Source organism: Vipera berus, assembly GCF_964194415.1.
Source record: "Vipera berus genome assembly, chromosome: 3".
Taxonomy (NCBI): Eukaryota; Metazoa; Chordata; class Lepidosauria; order Squamata; family Viperidae; genus Vipera; species Vipera berus.
In genome coordinates, this window is record NC_138204.1 from 179,703,021 (window position 1) to 179,719,807 (window position 16,787).

Sequence of the window (16,787 nt, forward strand, 5' to 3'; positions counted from 1 at the left end):
TAGGCTGTTTATGACACCAAAAGAAGAGAATATATGTAGCTCAAAGAGTTGAACTGTGGAGTCCTTGGTGCTATCTGTACTTGGTTGTTTGCTTGCAGACATTTTGTAACCATACTAGGTAACATCTTCTGTGCTAGAAGGGAATAGGATTTGCTCTCTTGTTTATATACAACAGCTTGTCCTGACCTAGTTTATGGGAGTTTTGTTTTTTCTTGATAGTTCCTTAATTAGGTTGTTGTTTGATGTTTGATTGTCTGGTATTAATCTTGGTGTTAATCCCTGTTTATCTGGGTGATGATTGCTGGCAAGAAGGTGTTCTAGTTTTTTTGTTTTCTTTTTAGCATTTTGATTGCATCTTTTAAATGGTGGGTAAATGTCATTGCTTATTTCTATGTGCCTGTTGTTTGCTGATTTGTCTTAACACCAAGGTTCCAAAGCTTTCATAGTTCTGGTCAAAAAGGCCTTTGCACAAATTCATCTAGTGTGCCAGTTACTACCAAACCATTTATGAACTTCACTGGTTGCCAGTAGGCTTCCATGTACAACTCAAGTGTATTTTTTAAATAATATTTTTATTAATTTTCTAATTTTACATTTAGGTATTTAAAAAGCAACGTGGTGGCTGGGTTAATCAATAGTTCAGTAACATACAAAAATCTTTAGTACAAATCTCAAACTACAACTTCAAATATTTCCTCTCTTTTCCCCTTAATATCTACTATCTCATATTTAAGCTAACATAGTTCTTATTATATCAACTAAATAAAAACATCATTATTACATTTATCAATAAATTTTTAGCTTATACATATCTTAATTACTTTTATATTCAATCTTTACATTCAATCAATGTCCTGTTATTGGTTTTTCCCAATTTTTAGTTTCCCATCAATATTCAAATTTAATATTTGATATTTATAATTTTCAGGTTTTAGGTAACCAAAGTTTCCTTTATCTCAATTCATAATGAAATCTAATATTCAAAATACAGGTCTTACCTATTTGGGTATAATCTTGTTCTATGTCCTAAAAGTTATCTATTTCCCTGCATCTTACATCATCTAATTAATAATACAGTATCTCCTTTAATTAATCAAAACCCATTATATATATTATCTGAATTAATCAATAAATCAAACATATTCATAATATATATATTTTTCTTTTGGGTTTAATTTTTAAGTATTAAACAAATAGCATCCTTATTTTTAACTAATTTCCAAATGTTTTAAATTTAATGATCAAAATTTCCCTTATCTCAACTTCTCCCTTTGACCCTCTAATTAGTAATATGAAATCCCCTCTGATAAATCAAAACCCCAATTTTCTTCAGCCTTATTCTGGCTTTCTTTCTTTGCCAACTAGCCTTCTACGTCAACGCTTTTAAATCATTAAATAGGTCTCCCTCTATTATTATATATATTGTTTGGAATAAGAGAGACCATTTAGTTGCCTTTTTTTGAAGGACAAGCCCATTTGTATTCCTTAAATTGTCTTCCTATTATTCCAAATTCCCATAAATGTCCTGGTATGTTTATCTTCCATTCAGTCTGTTCTTCTTCTTGCTCCTCAAATTTCTTCTGATTTATATAGAAAGTCTTTTCCATTTTCAGTGTTGTCAGTCCCTTTTCTGGATATTCCATTGACTGTATTTGTTGGTCAATTGAGTCCTCTGTCCTAGTATTTGATTGTTCCATTTCTTCTGTTACCTTCTGCATTTTTAGTTCTTTAGTTGTAGTCGGAATTTGGGTTTGTATATCTAAGCTGATATCTTGTTCTTTTCTGTAACATCTTATTTCGTCACAAGCTGAAAGGATGGTTTCATGTATTGCTTTCAACATGGAAAGAATCTTTTTCTGGTCTTCATCCATCTTCTCTTAATGGTGCGTTAACTTGAGGACTTTGAAATCAGATGATGAAAATAATTTTATGGGACCTCTATTTCACGTGTTTGCATGTAGTCTTTATAGTTAAAGTTGTTTGTCAAGTAAGATTTTATAATCCAAGGTATTTCATCGTCTCAAATAATGACCAATATTTCTCAGATAAAAAAGTGGGAAGGCAATTTTCCACATATAGCTCTAAAAATCAATAAGGGTTTACATTCATAGTTCAAGGAGGCTAGCCATGCCACCCAGAAGTTCTCTTTACAGCTGAACGTCTCACAGGTGGTGTTTATCAAAGTTAAAAGAGTCTTATCTATAGTCTGGGCTTCAAGCAAAGTCTCCTTTAGACAATAACAAATTGTAATACCAAGCTTCACCACAAGATGTCATCGATGCCACTTAAGGTTTTTTAAGTCCATTTTTTCCCAATTTTATTTCTTTTTTTATAGATAAAAACAAAAGTCTTCAGTGAGAATAAGAAAACTTTTGGTCCCCAAGTTTCAGAAATATATAAATCCAATTAGATTAAAGTTATTCTTTTAGTGCTTTAAGTCCCCTGGGTAGTCAGTCGCCGCTATTCTTAGAGGGCGGGATAGAAATTCCCTTCCCTCTCTCTTTACAGGGGGAAAGGTACTTTGGGCAGCTTTTACAGGAAGAGAAGAGAGAGAAGATCGGATCTCACCCAGTTTTATCCGCGTTGCTTTAGAAGTGCCTGGTGGTAAGTTTGACTTCGGCTGTCTGCAGCCTAGTGATGAACCATATTGCTATGGCCGGTCTTTCCTCGGCTGGTTTGGAGGGCTGCGCTGGATCAAGCAGAAGGGCTGCTGCCCTCCCGCAATCAAGTGGGGGTCCTCTCCTTGCTCATCGCCCCTACAGGGCGATTTTCGACCCTTTCGAGGGTCCCTCAGCAAAACGAAACTGAACGCAGAAGATGGAGCTCTCCTCCAGCATCTGCAGCGGCCACGATGGCAAACCAGAAGTCCTACAACTCAAGTGTATTTTTATTTGAGATGATTTCACTGTGTCTAGGACCTTTACATGCAAGCTATCTTCAAGAGGTCAAGCTTTCCAAATCCAGCTGTGTACTCTTTGGCCCAGTCAATAGTAAAATATAGAGAGGGGCAGAGTTTTTCCATCAAGTCAATCTTGATTCCTGGACTCTGCAAGGCCCTGCAGTTTTCTTGGGAAGGCTTTTCCCAAGTGGTTTGTTCTTGCTTTCTTCTTAGGACTGAGAGGGACTGGCCCAAAGTCAGTCAGCTGGGGTCATGTCAAAATCAAGATCTTGAACTCATATATTCCTGGCTTCTAGCCTGATGCTTTAATCACTACACCAAACTGGTTCTCAAGAGATTCCCAATTTAATACTCTATTTACAGTATTTTTGTTTGATGAATGTTATAACCATTACCCACAATCATCAAGTGGGGTCATGCCGTCAGTTGAAATTGATATTTATTCTTTCCTTTTAAAGTTTTTCCTCTATTTTATACCAAGAAAGAGAACTGATTGTAATCTCAAAGTATTATAAGGATGCATTGGGAAAATTAAAGAAAATTTCTAGCACCTCAGTGATCCTCTGTTTGTCTGTTGTGTCACCCTTTGCTTTATTATTAGGATATTTTTTTACAGTTAAATGGTGAAAAGGAGAGAGGATCTGGATTAGTTAACTTAGTTAGCTAATCTTTTGACTGAGGTAATACAAGTCTAATACATTACACACTTGTTCGTAAGTACATACGTACTATACATAAATTTATTCAAGTAAGCATATAAAGGGGGAGGGCAAGGGAATCACTTAATTCCATTAATAGAGTAGTTTTGTCTGTCTGGAAAAGTATTGACAGATGCCCAAGTTAATTAAATTTAGATGCCCATTAATTTGTTAATTAAATTTAGAAATAAGCAGTGATGCTGATATTGGCTTTAACATAATTTGGAAAGGGAAATTAAGTATTAATGTTGATGTATTACATTGGACAAGATTAAAAATGAATGCACAAATACATACATTTTTAAAATATCTTCTTGCTTTAGTTTAAAATTATGGTACATCTTTATGAGATTGCATATGAAAATTTATAAAATACATGTTTCCTGCGGCTTCTGTTCTAATTTTCATAACAAGGTATATCACTTTGTAATTTTTCTTCCCCCCCCCCCCCGATCTTCTCTAAGTAATACGAAAGGACTCCAAAAGTAAAGTGAAGATCTGTGTTGGAAAATGTGTGTGTATTTTCAGTTTAGTTTATTCCCCGAACATTGATATAGTCAATCCCTGAATCCAGATCAGGAGAAGTACACATGTCAGTTAGCAAAACATATAGCTTAATGTTTATTTAAAGTTAACTAGCAAAAGGGAACAAAAGGAGAGAGAGAGAAAGGGAGGGAGGGAGGGAGAGACAGAAAGAGAGAGAGAGAGAGAATAAAAATTAAAGAAGAAGACTTCATATCTTCATATTATGACAGAGAATGAGGTGACTGGATAGATCACTGAAGCAGTAGGCATGAGCTTAAATGGACTCCAGAAGATGGTAGAGGACAGGAAGGCCTGGAGGAACCTTGTCCATGGGGTTGCAATGAGTTGCAACTTTGCAACTAACAACAACAACATGTATTGAAAAGGCAGAACCATCCAGAAACTCTGAAAATAGTACTGAGGATATTTGGAATGGGCAGTCTTAAAAGGAGTGGCTTTTGGTTATTCCAGCTTTAATCTTTTTCTGGACATAACTGCAGTAGAAAGGAAGTAAGACAGGTTAATCCTTCCTCTAGTCAACGGAACTGATTGTGATACATGCATTTCATTGAGAGAAAATGTGAAAACTGTGTGACTTCAACTTGTGGAATATAAAGGCACAATTTACATATGTTAAGTCCAAATGGAAGTGAAATTAGAGCAAGAGTAAATGCTGCTGAGCATGGCATTTCTATGATGTGCTTTGCTAACACATAGTAATTTTATTGATTACAGTGCTGTAGCTAAATGCAGTGCAAAGCATGAACTAAAACAATGATTGATACAGGAATATAATATGATCAGTATTATAAAATATATGAAATATATTTAAATAAATGTATGTATTTAAATTAAAATACTATTTGATTTTACTTCAAATAGTCCAATTCTGAGCACGCTGTGACTGTATTCCAAGGGAAAAATGAGAAAAGGCCATTTATAAAAATTGCTGCTTGCTATGATAGATCCAGAGGCAAGTTCATTGCTCTTCCCCAAGTACCTTTTAGATCAGTTAAATTTTTTGCAAATATATTCTGTCACAATAGGACTCAGTAATTGCAACTTTAAATATTCTCAGTTGATTCCATGCTATCAAAATTTGTGTCATTTCTTAGGGACCACATAGATAACGCTTATATGATAGTATAATACATTTTTAAACTCTCTTGTATCAATTAATAATTTGTTTTATTTCTTCCCTAATGATTTTTTCTCCTTTATAACTGCAATTTCAGTAAAAATCCAATATAGGATGTTCTAAAAACTGTCGGTATGATGGCATGGTGAAAATCGGTAGAGTTAGTGATCCTTGAAACAGTTAAAGGTTTTTCATTTGTTGGCTGCCATGTTAATTTGATCTTTATAAAGAGGACAAAAAGAGATTTTAGTCTAGTGTGAAAGGAAGACTCTGGATTTCAGAAATCAATGATTCTGATAATTGCCTAAGTGTTGAATGATGTGCATGAATAATGTAAGAACAGTTTTGTGTCAATGAGCAAAAGTCTAGTCAAACTATCCTTGCAGTGTGTCACATTGTCAATTGCCAGCAATTTCCGGTGTTTTCAAAAACCACCAGCAGCAATTTACAGGAAGATGAGAGATGTTATCATACAGTATCTGACATTTTCTTCATTTAAACTATCGTTATGGAAAGCTGCTAACTCAGATCTGGAGTTTTAGTGTATATACAAAATTTAGTGGAATATTTTTTAAAGCTGGGCTTCATCTCTACGTAGTGATTGTTAAAAGCTCAGCACAAACATTGAAGTATGTGTGCGTAAAGATTTCCATTTTCAAGGAGTATTATGTACAATTGTCTTTGTTATTTGCACAATGTGATGGTGTATGCTGACATTTTATACCACATTAATGTATTATTTAAATATCACCACTCAAAAATACTTACCAAAAGTTTGATGGTAAATGTTTCTGACAAGTTGGAAGAAAGTAATATAGTGAGAATTTATTTTATTATCCTTCTAGGGCTAATGTTTACAGTTCATTTAGAAATTTAGTGGGAATCCTTTTTGATAATGTAGGTCATCCTTCATGATAAATCAAAATAGTTTTACACATATATCTGAGTTAAAAACAGAATTAAAATAGATCTAAATACATGTGGACTTATCTATAGTCATTTGCCAACATTCTAAACCATTGCTCCATAGGATTTAAAAAACATTATTTGATTGTCCACGAATGCTTAGAAGAAACTCATCAATGTGATTCTTCCTATCATTATGCAATAATGATTTATGAGTATCAATAATTATATAAAGATGCCAAAAGTCTAACAAAACATTTTTACATTGTATTTCTACAATTGGATATATCAAATGTTTTTCCTAGTTCCCTCCTTCCTTGCCTCTGCCATTAGTACATTTTGAAAAATGTCAAGATTTGTATCATTTTTCCTGACTGTGGGGAACATTTATCATCAGAGCTGATAAAGAATTGCCTTTATAGACTTTCTGCCAAATGGGAAGGGGCCTTTGTTGATACAATTAATCATTAATGGAACTGGAAACTAGACCTTCCCAGCCATAGATGCCATCTTCAATTTACCATCTGTTTTGGGGAATGTGAAGAAAAGTCATGATCACACTTGTTATTATATTGCACGGATCCATCTATATTGCACACCGCACAACCAGAATTATAAACATAGCTAATATTTGAGGCATGTGTTCTATCTATAGAATTGATTTAAAAGAACTTTCAATGACTTTAAATAACGTACACATTGTTCTTTGGAATTAGACACCTCAACACTTAGAGAGATGTCACCATTAAGAAAACCAGATTGGTTTAGTTTGGTTTTTACTTCCAAAAAGGTAAAGTTGTTCACATAGGAAACTGCATTATTGTATATCAGATCACTGGCCCATAAAGCTCAGTGTTGTCAATAGCTGGCAAGGATTTTCCAAGATTTCAGTCAGAACACTTTTCCACTGACCTGGGAGTTTGGCATACAAAGCATGTTCTTTGCTACTTAGGATCTTTTCCAAAAGCAGCCATCTTTTGGCATCTTAAAAACTACAAATTATGCTGGCATAATTTTTTCTCTCCATTACTCAGTTGAATTGTTGAGGAATAAAAATAAAACATCTGTTGTCTCCCTTTTATATCTAAATAAGTAGCAAAAAACATGGGTCCTTTGATACAGATGCTGAATTTACCCAGAGAGAGAGGGGTGGGTGGGGAGAGAAGTACTTTCATGCTGTCTTACGATTGTTCTTCCTATTATAGTCCTCAAAATGTTAAGGTCTTCCCCTCATAAGCTAACAGTACATCCAACAGACCAACCAGCCAGGACCACACATTTATATAGTGGTGGTGAAGTAGGAAGCAAGGAGAAAGGTCAGCCATCTGCTGTTTATGAAACCCAATGTAATGATGAAAAGGTAGCCCAGTGTCTTGAACACAGAGTGGGGAGAGACAAGTTGGTGGAATGTGGTGAATGTTCCTGTAGTGGCCAGCCTCTTAACCTGCAGCTCCAGCATTCATGCTGTAAAATTGTCTTCACAGAGATAAAGCTTGGGCTGAATTAATTAAACTGAGCTAATGAAAGTTAATTGGCTTCTATTCTACAGAATGGCTATTGATCTTTATTGATGCTATAGAAAGCTGTAGGTGCTATAGAATAGACATTGTGTTGATCAGTGCAAAGTTGTACAAAATTGGTTGCAGATAGCTTGAATATATTGTGACATTATACTCATTATTTTTCATGTTTCAATATTAAATTTAAAATCCTTTTCAGAGATCACTTAGTTCTGTCCTAAAAGTGTCCCAGGTTTCTGGTTGGATGCCTATCACCCAGAAGGCATTGTGCAAATAATTAGTCTGTCCCTACTCGAAGTTTTATTATGGTAGAAAAAAATACTACACTGAAAAAATAGTGGAAAAACAGGAGAATTATGAATGAAAATTGATATCTTGCCTTTCATGTATTTCCATTACTGAGGTCCCAGTAAAAACTTTCCAAGATACATTTTATTACTACAATTTGAGAACCATGATATAATCTACTTAATTTGTTTTAACTGCATAATGAAATATTTATTTTATTTATTTTATTTATTTATTTGTTTTTATAAACCGCCCTTCTCCCGAGGGACTCGGGGCGGTGTACAGAATAGGGTAGGCATACAGAATGAACAATAGTGAAAAACAAACAATAGCAAAATACAAACTGGGACCCCAATTAGAGCTATCAGGCCAGGCCGGACTGCTGGAACAGGTAAGTTTTTAATTCGCGCCGGAAGGTGCGGAGGTCAGGGGCCATCCGGATTTCGGTTGGCAAGCTGTTCCAGAGGGCTGGCGCACCCACTGAGAATGCCCTCCCCCTGGGGGCCACCAGCCGACATTCCTTGAGCGGTGGCACCCTGAGGAGGCCTTCTCTGTGGGAGCGCACAGGACGGTGGGGTGCTGACATTGGCAGAAGGTGCTCCCGTAGGTAGTCCGGACCCATGCCATGTAGGGCTTTGTATGTCATTGTTAGCACCTTGAACTTCACACGGAAGGCAACTGGAAGCCAGTGCAGCGCACGGAGGAGAGGTGTGATATGGGAGTATCGGGAGGCTCCCAAGAGTGTCCGTGCCGCTGCACTTTGCACCAGTTGAAGCTTCCGAGTGGATCTCAAGGGCAGCCCCAAGTAGAGAGCGTTACAGTAGTCTAGGCGAGAGGTCACAAGAGCATGGGTGACTGTACGTAAGGCATCCAGGTCCAGATAAGGCCGTAATTGGCGAACTAGTCGAACCCGGGAGAAGGCCCCCTTGGTCACAGCTCCTATGTGATCTTCCAGGGAGAGCTGCGAGTCAAGGAGGACACCCAGGTTGCGGGCCCTATCAACAGGGGGTAGTAACTTGTCCCCGATGTTAAGGGATGGGATGTTCTGAGTATCCTGGCTTGCCGGTACGTACAGCCATTCAGTCTTGTCCGGGTTCAGTTGAAGCCTGTTCCTCCCCATCCATTCCCGGACCGCTTTCAGGCAGCGGGACATCACGTCGAGGGCATCACTGATGTTGTTTGGAGTTGAGATGAAAAGCTGGGTGTCATCAGCATACTGATGGTACCCTACTCCAAAGCTGCGAATGATCTCGCCCAGCGGTTTCATGTAGATGTTGAACAGGAGAGGCGAGAGGACCGACCCCTGAGGGACTCCGCAAGCGAGAGGCCTCGGGGTCGACCTCTGTCCCCCTGCCAACACCGACTGCGAGCGACCCTGGAGAAAGGAGGAGAACCAACGCAGAACCGTGCCTCCCACTCCCAGTCCCCTGAGGCGTCGCAGCAAGATACCATGGTCGATGGTATCGAAAGCCGCCGAGAGGTCTAATAAGACTAGGACAGAGGAATGGCCCCTGTCCCGGGCTCTCCAGAGATCATTTATCAGAGCGACCAATGCCGTCTCCGTGCTGTAGCCCGGCCTGAAGCCCGATTGGTACGGGTCTAGATAAACCGCTTCATCCAGGATCTGAGGGAGTTGGTGCGCCACCACGCTCTCAACAACCTTCGCAAGGAAGCGAAGATTGGAGACTGGACGAAAGTTATTCAATGAGGATGGGTCCAAGGTGGGCTTCTTGAGGAGAGGTCTCACCACCGCCTCCTTCAAGGCGGTGGGGAAGTGACCCTCACTCAGAGAAGCGGAGATGACCGCCAGGAACCAGCCTCGTGTCCCCTCTCGAGCTGCATATGCCAGCCAGGAAGGGCACGGGTCCAGTAAGCATGTGGAGGAGCTCAACCTCCTCATAATCCTGTCCACTTCCTTCGGAGTCACAGGATCAAATTCTTCCCAGGTGACGTCGACAAGACTGTCCATGCCTTGTTCTTCCAACTCAGCCCAGTTGGAGTCCAGGCCGGTTCGGATCCGAGCAATTTTATCCAGCAGATAAATGAAATGTCAACTCTTTTTGACAATTGGAACATTATGTTTTTCAGTTTATTTGATTTCCAGTAAATTTGACAATTCATCCAAATGTTGAAATTGGGAAAATTTGCTTTCAATAAGAAATTATACCTTTAATCCTTTCTTATTGAATATAACATGTATTTTGATTGCATGTTGTCAGATTGCATGCTCTCGAAACCTTCATTCAAGGTTTTGAGAAAATGAAATAAATACACTATCAAAAATTCTGTGTTCAATATATTGTGACTAAGCCAAATAGATTTCTTATACTTTTAGAAGTATTCATGTGTTGGAAATAAAATAATGTTATCAATAACAGCTACATAGCCTAGGGATGCTGACTTGCCTTTTGAGATGGCATATATTGTTTATCGTTGTGATCCTGATTATCTTTTTTGTAATCTGTTTCCTAAGCAAACTGAGAGACAAATAAAAGGTGAGAAAAACTCTCTGCATGTTTGCATATGTATTAAAACACTGTAAATATTAACAAATTTTAGCTATTTAAAAATACTTTGAAAGAACTAAAAAATATTCTGATTCATTTTCAAGGGAATTAGTTGTTAATATGTTTGGGTTTTTTATTTGTATGTACAGAATGCCCCAAATACACAAAATAATAGAGGGTCCCTTAAACTAAAATCAAATGCAAACATGAAATATAAAATGTAATTAAACCACCAATAACAAATGACATTAGTATAATAGAGTATGTTTTAAGTTTAAAATAAGTTTAAATTTAAAATAAGTTTAAATTTAAAAATTTTGGAAAATGAAACAAAATAGCCTTCAAAATGCCAAAAACGATCTCAAACTAAGGGCAAGGTGAGCTTCACAATGATATCTCCAAAATACACTGGCTTTTAATAGTTAAAACACTAAACCTATTCAACAGAAGAAGAAAGTCTCAAAAGATATGTAATATAAACCTTGAGATGCATATTACTATACAGTATGGAGTAGGTGAGGTGTATTCCAGAGCAATATAATATCAGCACCTCTGTGTGACTGAATTCAAAAATTTATACATGAATAATATTACTTAGACAATACAACAATCACAAATAGAAGTAACTTTTTGATATTTCCAGGTTTCCACCCCTGGTGAAATGTTACAGAATGCAGGTAGGGATGAGGCACTTAATGTTCATGTTTTAAAGTGTACGTCCTGGAATTTCCTCTTAGGGGAATGTGGGAAGTTCTAATAGGCACCAGGGTAGGTTCAAGAAGCACTTAAAACTGCTAGAAGAAAGTATCATTGATTTCTTATTTTGAAAACACAACATTTAATTGTTCTGCTACTTTTTTTTCATCCTTAGGAACAAAATATATGTAGATGTTTGGTAGACAAAATTAGAGCCTACAGAAATTTGACAGGTTTATATTAATTGAACTGCAAATAGTTTTTGGCTTGTAAAATATTTGGGAAAATAAATTGAGAATTCACTTAACTCAATTTATTAATTAGAGATGGATTATGTATATATGTACATGCTAGAACTCATGTGCTGCCCCAAACCTTGACTTTAGGAAGCTTATAGTATAGTATTGTGCAAGGTAATATAATGAAAGAAGATTAAAATAGCAGACCCAAAAAGGAAAAAAACCATCAAACACAATGTAATCATCTTACCAATATAATTCCCATAGTGATATGACAAATTTTAGGTGGCATAAAATCTTCCTCTGGCATTACATCCTACTGTTGAATGGTTAAATTTTATACACTCTGGTCATGCAAAAAAGTTGTTCAATCGATAACACAAATTCCAAATTTGTATAAGGACAATAGTTTTATTATGAGACTTGGAAGCAATGCAATTGTGCAAATATTTGAGAGCTCCACTTCGTTTGATCAGGAAAAATATTACAGTGTACACCATGGCTATAGGAAGGAGATGAAGGGAAGTGAGAAAGATCTTTCTGGTGCACCGGAAAGCAGTTATCAATGCAAATAGGCAGTCTTATGAAGAAGTCTCCACTGTTCTGACTTGGCAACAGCAACTTCTTATGCTCAAAGCTGGAACCAGCTTTCTGTTTTCCTATAGTACTATGAGTAGATTTGTAATGTTTGATTTAATTTTTTCACATTTGTTTAAATCTGTGTTTCTTAACTTTGGCAACTTTAAAATGTGTAGAATCCAACTCCCAGTATTCCTCAGCCAGCATGCTGATTGGTGAATTCTGGAATTGAAGTCCACTTGTCTTAAATTTGCTAAGGTTTTGAGGAAGGTTTAAATATCCATGAGTTCTTTATATTTTTCAGGTTAAAAATAAGTAGCCCACTGCACTCTAAAATGGAAATAGTAATTCACAACCCAATTCATTCAAAAAATGATTGGAAAATGATCCAGACAATTTTTCATTTTTAGCTCATTGGGGAATTTAGCCTTAGTTATCTTTATGTCCCAAAGAAATAGTTGGGGAAGTAACCAAGAACCCAACCCTCATAGAGAACATAAAGTAATTTTTAAAAGCTCCAATGATCTGTACCACAGCATTAAATTTAAAGTTATAGTTACAATCATGTTATCTGAAAAACCGCTTATAAGAGGGTATTGTGTTAAATGTCAAAACCGATTACTGGAACTGTCTCCTCTGTCCTTCCATGTTAATATAATGGAAACATTGTTCCCGTGTTAACAGATAAGAAATATCATTGGGTTTGTCAAAGTTGCATTAACTAAGTTTATAGGAAATAGTAATGAGAGGCAAAAGAAGTCATTAACCTGACTACAGAATAGAACAAGAAGAATTTTAGAAGTTTCTGTACATCATCAGTCTCGTAAGTAAATCTAAGGGGTGGAAGTGGGATTTGCGGGAGGAATAAGGGATCTGTTATTCATGCAAATTTATATCAAAATCAAAATGAAAACAATTAGAAAAACTGAACTAGGAATAGGTTAGGAGAATGGAACCTGCTCTTTTGTATTCCATAGATACGTTGTTATACAGCATCCTTTATTTAACACATGAGAGAGAGAAATGCTTTATTTGACACAAATCAGTTTTAAGGTATAAATATGGACTGATTCAGAAAAATGGAACTTTTTTAGTATTATCGGAAAGAGCACAGTGTGGTTAAAATGCCTATACACATTGTCTCTCCCCACACACTTATATTTAATATCCTAAAGTTTAGGACCTAAATCCTACCCCAGAGGATGTTCTCTTTTCTGAACACAATAATGAGTGCTGAAACTGAAATAACAGAGTTTCCTTCAAAGCTCCCCCGCCTCCCCCCCCCCGGTGATACTACATTCTCTTCTTTCCTTCCCACTCTTAAAGACTTTTGTTAATTATTTAATAATGGAATGTCTTGAGAGCTTGACATTTCTGTACTAATAGTTTGTATAATCAGCTTTAAAATTTACTCAGTGATATTATCATGATTGCTACTTTTAAAAATAATATGTTCCTACCTGGTCTTTAGAATCAAGAAAATTGCTGTGATGCAAGTCATCTATAACACTTTCAAGTACTACTTCTGAAAGCATTTAATCTTCTTTTCTTAAAGGTGCTTCAGGTCTTTGCAGGGGTGCATGCATATTACTTGCTGCAAATTCTTGAACTAAGCATGTCTTTTCCTAAAGTTGTGCTGAAGCATAATTTGTGAATAATGGGAAGCTCAAGCATAGTAATTAAACCTCCATAGGGGCCTGAGGTTATAAACCAGCTCTTCTGGTATGAAATATGTTAAAATTTTATTTGTCTGTTTTTTTTTATTTTTATTTTTTATTTTAATTCCATTTATATCCCGCCCTTCTCTGAAGACTCAGGGCGGCTTACAAGCTGGAGTTCATAAAAAATCTAAGAGACCCTTTGCAATTCTTTACATTTCTATTCCAGAAGATACACTGATCTGCAGGAGACATCAATGTTTTCCAACTTCTATTTTTTTTTTTACAATAGTGATAACAACATCTTCTCATCAATTAGACTGCAGAAATCAAGAAATCATTTAGGAGATGATAAAGACTCTAAGCATCAAAGGATTTTTTGAGTATTTTTGACAGGTTTTTCTATCTTCTTGAGCAGATACAATTTTGTATCCAAATTTAAATTTTCTCCTGATAAATAAAAAGTAAATTTCATTTGCTCAATCTCAAGTCTAGAATATTTGCAAGACAAGGTTGATATCAAATATAAACATGCAGAGATATATGTTGAGGTTTTCCTGAATATTTTAAAAGGTTTATTTTAAATATGTTTGTTTTAGGGACCCATGATACAAGCCTTTATTTTTCTGATGCAACCAGGCTTTAGAACAAGGGTCCAACCCCCAAGGTTGATGGTGTTAGAGTGTCCAAAGTATCGATGTTGTTATTGTTATGGTTGGTTAAATAGTCAAGATGCCAGATGTTTAGATTGAATTTGGCATTTTTATCCACCAATCAAATCATTCTCAGGGAACTAAAAAAGATTATTATTACATTAACATTCCAAGGTTATTCTAGGATTCTTAGTTGTATGTTAGCTGCAGAGACAGAAAAGGAAAGCCAGTATTTAATAGGCAATAAAGCAGTGGAAAGAATAATGAATGGTTTAAATGGGAAAACACTTTTCAGTTAATATAATTTGCTAGCCAAACTAAACAGAATATTAACAAAATCTTATGACTTATACATTTGTACGGTAACAAAAACAAGCAACAGTGAAAACAATAATATTTAGATCATGAAAGAGAAAGTAATAAATGTAAAATTTAAATATTCAAAAACCAAATAATTTTTAAAAAGGAATTTGTATCAATATTGGGTGGTATTGGGTGAGACCTAGCAATTTTTATAGATATCTAGTTGAGTAATAGCATTTTAGTATTTCATACATGCATGAAACACGGCTACTGTAAGTTCCAAGAAACACACAGGTATTTCACAAAAAACAGTTCACAGATCACATGAAGTGTTAATACCACTTTACAATGCCTTGGTAAGGCCACACTTGGAATACTGCATCCAATTTTGGTCACCATGATGTGAAAAAGATGTTGAGACTTTAGAAAGAGTACAGAGAAGAGCAACAAAGATGATTAGGGGACTGGAGGCCAAAACATATAAGGAATGGTTGCTGGAATTATTATTATTATTGTTGTTGTTGTTTATTGTGAAACATGAAATAGCCCATATTCTATTTTAAAAGCTGCTTTTATTTTTTGAATTGTGCATTTTATTGGCATTGCGCTACATTAGGATCAGTAGTAACAGAAGATGGTGAGATGTAGAAAGTGACTCTAAATTAATATAATTTTGCCATGTTATATTATGTAGCATATCATTAAGTTCCATGCAGATTATCAAAATCAAAAAACCAAGACCTACTAGATTGTATTATTATTATTATTATTATTATTATTATTATTATTATTATTATTATTATTATTATTATTATTATTATTATTATTTCAGTTTATATACCGCCCTACTGCCGAAGGACTCAGGGTGGTTTACAAGGCAAAATTTAAAAACAATACAATATAAAATTAAAATTAAATTAAATTAAGTCTAGCCCCCAAAAATTAAAATCACAATTTATTGAGGTATTTATAATGCTAGTTCAGAATAAACACAGAATCCTGGAAATTATCAAAGGAATTCCTCTTCTTCATAATAGTAAGTTAATCAAGGTAGCATCTCTTTGAAAGTTATGAAGTCTTCTGCTCAGGCTTCTTTCCACCTGGTCTAAGTTGCCATTTGTGAAACAAACTGTTAAATTCACTGTTTTTCAAACATGGCAACTTCAAAATGTGTGAACTTCAACTTCCACAATTACCCAAGCCAGCATGCATGTTAATTGATTCAACCTCTGTCTCTTTATTGTTAATGTCTTTTCTCTCTTTGGTTTCTCTTCCAGCCTCCCGTCAATATTTCATATATAAAATTGAATAACATAATTATTAAGAAGTAATAACAGAAAGCAATTTAGACTCCATGAAATTGAGTGTTAATAAATGATTGAATGACAGTAACTGTCATAGAAAAAATAGCTTGGAAATGGCAATACTAAATCACAGTTAAGCCACTAATATAAAGTTAATTATGTGCTGCATACAGAGTTCTGTATAAAATAGACTTCTTGACAATAGAGAATACCGTATGAGATGTTCACAGCAAAGTTTTCTGAAAGACTCTATCCAGAACTGCTTTGATGTCCTTCTGGCAGCAAAAAAAGAAGAAATTCCACTTCTCTTACAGCTGTCACTCAACTTCCTGATTCAAAAGATTAGAAACATGAGGCCATGTAAAAGGAAGAAAAGGAATATTATATTTATCTTAGTCCAAAGACTGAAAAGTGAAACATTTCCCCTATAGAAAAAGTAGATATTAATTCAGAAAATAAGACTTGTTGGCATCTGAATTTGAAGTTTTTGAGTCTAGACTGCCAACTGTAGCTTCTGCCCCTAGTGGTATGATACAAGAATTCACCCAGTATGAGCCCCTGGAAAAATTCAAATGGTTTTAAGCCTTTAGGACAGTGGCTCCCAACCTTTTTTATACCCCGCACCCCTAGAACGCTTCTGATATATTCACGCATCCCGTACAAAGGTTCAAAATAAATTATGCAACAAATTATGCATATACACTATAATTTTGGAAACCCAAGTTTTCGCACCCCCTAGAATATTGTCTCTCAGCCCCAGGGGGTGCAAGCAACCCCGTTTGGGAACCCCTGCTTTAGGAGGAGGAATGTTTAAAATAGGAAAGTCAGCTCTGGCTACTAGAATTAGTAAGGCTTCAACCTAGTCAAAGCTCAT

At 35.8% G+C, this 16,787-nt stretch overlaps 1 protein-coding gene across 1 annotated transcript in view; it reads left to right on the forward strand.

The window, feature by feature from the left end:
• NKAIN3 (sodium/potassium transporting ATPase interacting 3) overlaps nucleotides 1-16,787 on the forward strand; it is a gene marked incomplete at both ends in the record, with an annotated part of 122,067 nt that overhangs the window by 66,221 nt on the left and 39,059 nt on the right. The window lies entirely within an intron of this gene.